Source organism: Mus pahari, chromosome 7 (assembly GCF_900095145.1).
Source record: "Mus pahari chromosome 7, PAHARI_EIJ_v1.1, whole genome shotgun sequence".
NCBI classification, from domain to species: domain Eukaryota; kingdom Metazoa; phylum Chordata; class Mammalia; order Rodentia; family Muridae; genus Mus; species Mus pahari.
Window position 1 is genome coordinate 102,873,388 of NC_034596.1, and position 7,725 is coordinate 102,881,112.

Consider the following 7,725-nt stretch of genomic DNA (forward strand, 5'->3'; position numbering starts at 1 on the left):
TCACAACCATCTGTAACAAGATCTGATGCCCTCTTCTGGAGTGTCTGAAGACAGATACAGTGTGCTTACATATAATAAATAAATAAATCTTTAAAAAAAAAAAAAAAGAACTCTGGAGACAATATCTCAGAGTTCTAGTATGCCTTGGCCTGGCAGACTTGCCTGTCACCTTTGTTTCAGTATGTGTGCTTTGAGCTGGGGAGGGATCGAGGGAGCAGACAATATTTAACTCTGATGATGTTCTGCTACCCATGATGCTCTGGTTCTAGGGAGTAGAGAATGAGGATTAATTTAATAATTGTGCTACAGCCCTGGGTGTAGGTGTGTGGGAGTCCTGCATTTCCAACGGTTCCCCTGGGGTCAGCTCTTAGTTCACCAGAGGCTGCCTTGGCCAGCTTTAGAACCCATTTGGCCTTTAGGAGTCAGCAGACACCAGAAACTCAAGATGGAACTTAGTATAAATAGCTATAAATAAATAAATAAATAAATAAAAACAAACATGCACACACATATATATATATACATACAAATAGGCTGCTGGGGCCCTGCTTGGGATTCCCTCCCCCCAGAATTGGAAGGTCATAGGGGTCCCTCATAGGTGTCTGGCCATATGTCCTATGCTGCATGGGCCCCCTCTGGGCTCACATTGGCAGCCTGGTGATGCCAGGGGCAGGCTGTTCCCAGACTACAGTCATTGTCAATAGGCCCTGGAGGCCAGTGGCCTGAGGAAGACCGTGTGCCCTGCACAGACTTGATTTGAGGTGCAGTCAAACTAGTTGAAGTTGGCACCCTAGGAAGCAGAGCAAGTTGGCAAGAAGGATGCTATGTCCTGAGCTCAGGCTGGTCACTGTCATAGATAGCATGTCACTCTGTAAGTATCAAATGTGGCCAAAGGGAGCCCTGGGAAGCTCCAGAGACTGAGGGGGAAGGTTAAAGAAAGAAGTCTAGTGTCTTGGAACCAGGAGTTCTGTGAACTTCTGTGGAGTTTTAGGCACAGCGAGGTTTTAGGGTTTCTGATCACAGCGAGAATGTCTGTCAGCTAACAGGGGCTACACAGTAAAAACTCTGCTGCCCCAAGCAGCTGCTACCCCACTAGCCATGTGTGTGTTCCAGGCCAGGCTATTCCTGCGCGTATGAAATGTGTCCCACGCTACAGTGACCTACTCGCTCCCCTGGCCCCCTGGAGCTGACTCTTGCTCGCTGCCTGCCAAGAAGGCCCCTTCAGACATTTCCGCTAGCTCCTCTTTGACCTCCAGCGTAGCCCATCTGAGGACAGCTTGTGCAGACTGCAGCCATGGTTCCTGGCTCTTCATAATAGTTTGGAAGTCTGCCTCCATGGGGCTGGAGGAATGAGTCAGTGGTTAAGAACCCTTGCTGTTCCGCTAGAGGACCTGCGTTGGTGTCCCAACACCATGTTGGGTGGTTCACAAGTCCCTGTAACTCCAGTTTCAGGAAATCCAATACCTTATCTGGCCTTTATGTGTTTGGTGGGGGGTGGGGGTAGGCACACATGTGTTCACAGTATGCATTTTTTTAAAAAGCATGTCTGCCCTAATACCAATACTCTTCAAACTATTCCACAAAATAGAAACCGAAGGAACACTACTCAATTCATTCTATGAAGCCACAGTTACTGAGTATTCTCCCTTAGAGATGGAACAGTTTCTGTCTAATCAGGAACCTGTCACAACTTCCTTTCATAGAAGACTTCATAAAAGATTTTTTTTCTGCTTTGATCATGTTAATTTTCCAAATAGATTTTAAAAAACTGGTTGAGTGCATATTACTTTTAGCTTCAGAAGATATCCTGTATATTTAAGAGACATTTAACTATTATAAATTATTTTGATGACTTAAAATGTCAATACTGAGTTGTATATTTTAAAATAAATGTTATTAGTTTAATAAAAAAATAATTTAAAAAAATTGAAAAAGCATGTCTGCAAAATCTTTGGCTCTCTGTCCTTAAAAGGTGGAGCCGAGGGACTGGGGACGTAGCTCGGGGGTTTATCACTTGCCCTGCATGCATGAGGTCCTAGGATCCATCCCCAGCACTGAAGGGTGAGGAATGTGAGGAAAACTGTACTGAATGGTTTGTACTGTAAGGAAATATGTAAGGAAAGTGTAACCTGGGATGGGCTAAAGGATTTGTCCATCTAGGTCGAGAAGCAGAGCAGGGACGATCTACTGTGAGTTGTCTGACTGTCTTAGTTAGGGTTTTACTGCTGTGAACAGACATCATGACCAAGGCAACATTATAAGGATAACATTTTATTGGGGCTGGCTTACAGGTTCAGAGATTCAGTCCATTGAATCAAGATGGGACATGGCAGCATCCAGGCAGGCATGGTGCAGGAGGAGCTGAGAGTTCTACATCTTCATCTGAAGGCTGCTAGCAGAATACTGACTTACAGGCAGCTAGGATGAGGGTCTTAAAGCCCATGCCCACAGTGACACACCCACTCCAACAAGGCTACACTTCCTAATAGTGCCACTCCCTGGGCCAAGCATATACAAAGCATCACACTGGCTTATAGCCACTGACTGCAGGTTATTTCTCTGGGCGCTACGGTCCTGGACAAGAGGTGGATCCCTAGGCATCCCTGTGAAGACATGTGGACAAGAAGAGGATGGAAGGAAGGAAGTTGAAACCCAGGAGTAGAAACATTAGAGTCGCCAGGCGGTGGTGGCACATGCCTTAAATCCCAGCACTGGGGAGGCAGAGGCAGGCAGATTCTGAGTTCGAGGCCAGCCTGGTCTACAAAGTGAGTTCCAGGACAGCCAGGGCTACACAGAAAAACCCTGTCTCGACAAAACAAACAAACAAAAAAACAAAAAGCAAAAAAAAAAAAAAACCCCACATGCACATAAAATAAATTTTAAAAGATTCTTTAAACACTTAAAAGAAAGAAACACTTAAAAGTCATAGTGCTGAATATGGCAGCTCATGTCTGTGCTTCCCACACTCAGGAAGCTGAGGCAGAATTTCTTTTTGACAACATCTCAAGTAGCCCAGTCTGGCCTCACATGGGCCATGTAGCAATGAATTTCTGATCCTCCTGCCTCCAGCTCCCAAATGTTGGGGTTATGGTCACGTGTCACCATGTCCAGCAGGAGCTTGCGAGGTCCCTTTGTGTCATAGATCCTGAGGCCTGTGTTGTGTGGCCTCTCAAGTTGTGTAAAGCAAGAAAGTGAAGCAAGAAGGTGAGTCGAATGTGTCCAGACCCTCTGTGGTGACTCAGAAAGCCTGTGTTCTCCCAAGAGCTATCTCTGTGATAGTCCCAGGCATGGGCTATGATAGCCAGGTGAAGGAGGACTAAAAATGGCCTCGATACCAGTACTGGCTACCTAGCCCATGGCAAGATGTGGCCCCAACAGACACCCCTTGGGCCTTTCCTGTTGTCCTTGCAGACTTGAGATCCACTGTCTACTAAGAAAGACAAGACTCAGAGAGGTTGTGTCTCTGACCTGAGGTCACACAGCTAGTCAGGGCAACTTTCCATAAAACACCTAGGCCCAGGTGTGCACCTTCCTAGCGCACACATACAGGACTCCCTGGCAGAGGGCTCTTCCTTCCTCGCCACATTCTTGATCAGCTCCAGCAAAGGGAAGGAGGTGGCCTCAATATTTCACAGTCCCCTTCATGAGACAGTCACTTCAGAAGGAGGCAGGGCAGGCACAGGCAGCTCCGTGGTCTGTCTGTTCCTCAACTGCTTTGATCATGGACTACAGCAAACCTTATGATGTTCCATGGTCTCGGGCGGCCTTTAGCCTCTTTTTCCCCACCTTCCTCCTATCATTCCGGCCTTTGTTCCTCAGGCATCTACTTATCCATCTGTCCATCTGTCTGTGCTCCATCTTTGCCTCTATCCAACTTGATATCCACCACTGATCATTCTGTTTCTACCCACCCACCTTCCCCTTGCTTATCTGTCCATCCATTTCTTCAACTCTGACTCTATCTTTCTGTTGCTCCATCTATCTATCCATTTCTACCCATCTGTCTTAGTCAGGGTTTTACTGCTGTGAACAGACACCATGACCAAGGCAAGCCTTATAAAGGACAACATTTAATTGGGGATGGCTTACAGGTTCAGGGGTTTAGTCCACTATCACTAAGGTAGGAACATGGCAGCATCCAGGCAGGCATGGTGCAGGAGGAGCTGAGAGTTCTACATCCTCATCTGAAGGCTGCTAGCAGAAGACTGGCTTCCAGGCAGCTAGGATGAGAGTCTTAAAGCCCACATCCACAGTGACACTCCTACTCCAACAACGCCACACTCACTCCAACAAGCCCACACTTCCTAGTAGTGCCACCCTCAGGGCCATCCATCTTTCCCTTCCTTATTTGTTCAGCCATCTGTCTGTCTTCCATCTATTTTCTTCCCATTCATCCATCCATCCTTCCATCCCTTCCACTTTCTATCCAAGTTTCTTCTCATTGTTTATCTGTTTACCCATCTGTCCATCTCCCTCCCATCCATCCATCCACCCATCCATCCATCCATCTCTCCCTTCATCCCTTCCTTCCTCTCCTCCCTACCTCTCTATTTATCCACTCCATCCATCTGCTCACTGACCTGTTCTCATCTCTCTCCACTTAACCATCCAGCAGCAACTCACCCTGAACCATGTGCTATGAGTGGGGAGGAAGGCCAGCATAGGCCATTGGTGTCTATGAGAAGTTTACAGCCAGTGAGCAACCAGTACAGGCACCAGCCATATAGACTGGGGCATAGTTGTGGTTTTGGTGAGTCTAGGTCTATTTATTCAGGAGGCAAATTGTTGGCGAAATTAGGCTCTGGTGACTCAGAAAACATGATTGTCCCAGGGGTACCTTTTTAATTAATAATTCTTCTGTTCTCTCTCCCTGCTAATCTGGGTGTTGTGTGACTCTCCCTAGGGCAATATAAAGAAAGGCTTCTCCATTCCTGATATAGACAGCATCAGCATTCTCAGGTGTAGGCAAGATACTAAGACACAGATGGAATGCTAAGGCCTAGTTAACTCTTACCTGGCTAGCCTGCTACTATAAGAAAACTTTCTTACATGTTGATTCTGCTGTTACTAGGAAACTTTTTTTTTCAATGATAATGACATTCTTTTTTAAAAATTTTATTTATTTATTATATGTAAGTACACTGTAGCTGTCTTCAGACACACCACAAGAGGGCATCAAATCTCATTATGGATGGTTGTGAGCCATCATGTGGTTGCTGGGATTTGAACTCACAACCTTCAGAAGAGCAGTAGGCGCTCTTAACCACTGAGCCATCTCTCCAGCCCAGGAAACTTTCTTATGCCCAAGTTGATTACATATTGTGTATGTCCGTCCTGTGTCCTGGGAAACCAATGTATGATGCATGCACACATACACACATTAAAGTTAGAGAACAACTTGAGGAATAGTTCTCTCCCTCCTCCATCATGTGGGTCCCTGAGGTCACTCTCAGGTTGTTAGGGTCCCCGAGGTCACACTCAGGCTGTTAGGGTCCCCGAGGTCGCACTCAGGCTGTTAGGTTCCCCGAGGTCGCACTCAGGCTGTTAGGGTCCCCGAGGTCACACACTCAGGCTGTTAGGGTCCCCGAGGTCACACTCTCAGGCTGTTAGGGTCCCCGAGGTCACACTCTCAGGCTGTTAGGGTCCCCGAGGTCACACTCTCAGGCTGTTAGGGTCCCCGAGGTCACACTCAGGCTGTTAGGGTCCCCGAGGTCACACTCAGGCTGTTAAGCTTGTTAGCAGGCAGGCACCTTTACCCACTGAGCCATCTTGTCAGTCCAGCTAGTCATCTCTTGAAGGACCTCTGTTATATGGAATAACAGCTTGCAGATGGCTTAGTTAGAACATAGACTGGAGTTACTTCATGTCTTAGTTACTGTTCTATTGCTGTGGAGGGACACAGTGACCAAGGCAGCTCTTATTTTTTAAAAAAGCATTTAATTTGGGATTTGCTTAAAATTTCAGAGGTCTAGCCCATTATCATGGTGAAAAGCATGGTGGCACATGGACAGACTTGGTGCTAGGAGGGTAACTGAGAGAGGTACATTGTGAGACATAGGCAGAGAGGGGAGAGAGAGACAGACAGAGAGAGAGAGAGAGAGAGAGACAGACAGACAGAGACACACAGACACACAGAGAGGCAGAGGGAGACAGAAAGGCAGAGACAGAAGAGAGACACAGACAGAGACAGAGGGAGACAGAAGAAAGGGACAGAAAGACAGAGAGAGACAGAAGAGAGACACACAGAGAGAAGAGAGACACAGAGAAACACAGACAGAGAGAGACGGAGACAGAAAGACAGAGAGAGAGACAGAAGAGAGACAGAGACACAGGGAGACAGAGAAAGAGGGGGGGGTCTCTGGGTTTGGCAAGAGCTTTTGAAACCTCAAAGCCTACAAACAAGGCCATACTTCCTGATCCTTTTAATCATTTCAAACATGACACTTACTGATGATTAAGCATTCAAATACATGGGCCATGGGGTCCATTCTCATTCAGATCATCACACTCTATTCTGAGTGTAAGTGCTGAGAAATGATTCCACAGCACTTTTACACAGGTGAATGCTACCTGCAGGCACACCAGGGGGGCATACACTGTGCATTTACACAGGTGAATGCCACCTGCCAGCACACCAGGAGGCACACATTGAGCATTTACACAGGTGAATGACACCTGCTGGCACACCAGGGGGGCATACACTGTGCATTTACACAGGTGAATGCCACCTGCCAGCACACCAGGAGGCACACATTGAACATTTACACAGGTGAATGCCACCTGCTGGCACACCAGGGGGGCATACACTGAGCATTTACACAGGTGAATGCTACCTGCAGGCACACCAGGGGGGCACACACTGTGCATTTACACAGGTGAATGCCACCTGCCAGCACACCAGGAGGCACACATTGAGCATTTACACAGGTGAATGCCACCTGCTGGCACACCAGGGGGGCACACACTGAGCATTTACACAGGTGAATGCCACCTGCTGGCACAGCAGGAGGCACACACTGAGCATTTACACAGGTGAATGCCACCTGCCGGCACAGCAGGAGGCACACACTGAGCATTTATTGGTTCTGTTTACGAATGCTGCTTGTGGATGGACCCCAGGAGCAGCAGACTCATGGACTTATCAACTAAACAAGATGGAACCCCTCACTTGGATCTCTAAAAGAGGCACCCAAGTCTAGATGGAGGTGGGAGGCAGGCACACTGAGTGGCCTGTCACTTGGTCCCGGCCTTTTCCATAGGAATTTTGCCAGAGTGAGAACTCAGCCTGCTTCAGTATTCTCTGCCTGTGACAGCCCACTTCAAACTGACTCTTCCAGTGGCCTGTACCTACTGTGTCTGCACTCGCATCTCCTAAGACTTGTCCAGTCTCTACAGACTCTCACCTATGTCCTCATGAGCTCTCTACCTATGATTGCTGATGGCCGCAGCACCAGGCAAACTCAGGATTACTTGGCAAGTCACTGCCAATGAATCTGACTTATAAATTGAGGTGAGGTGTCCTTTGTTTCTGACATTGTGTGCTCAGGGCTCTTTCAGGTACTCTTAGGGTAGAGAGAGGCCTCGAGAGACTCATGAGCCTCCTGCATCATGAAGGACACTGGGCTGGGCAGTGGTGGCGCACGCCTTTAATCCCAGCACTTGGGAGGCAGAGGCAGGCAGATTTCTGAGTTCGAGGCCATCCTGGTCTACAGAGTGAGTTCCAGG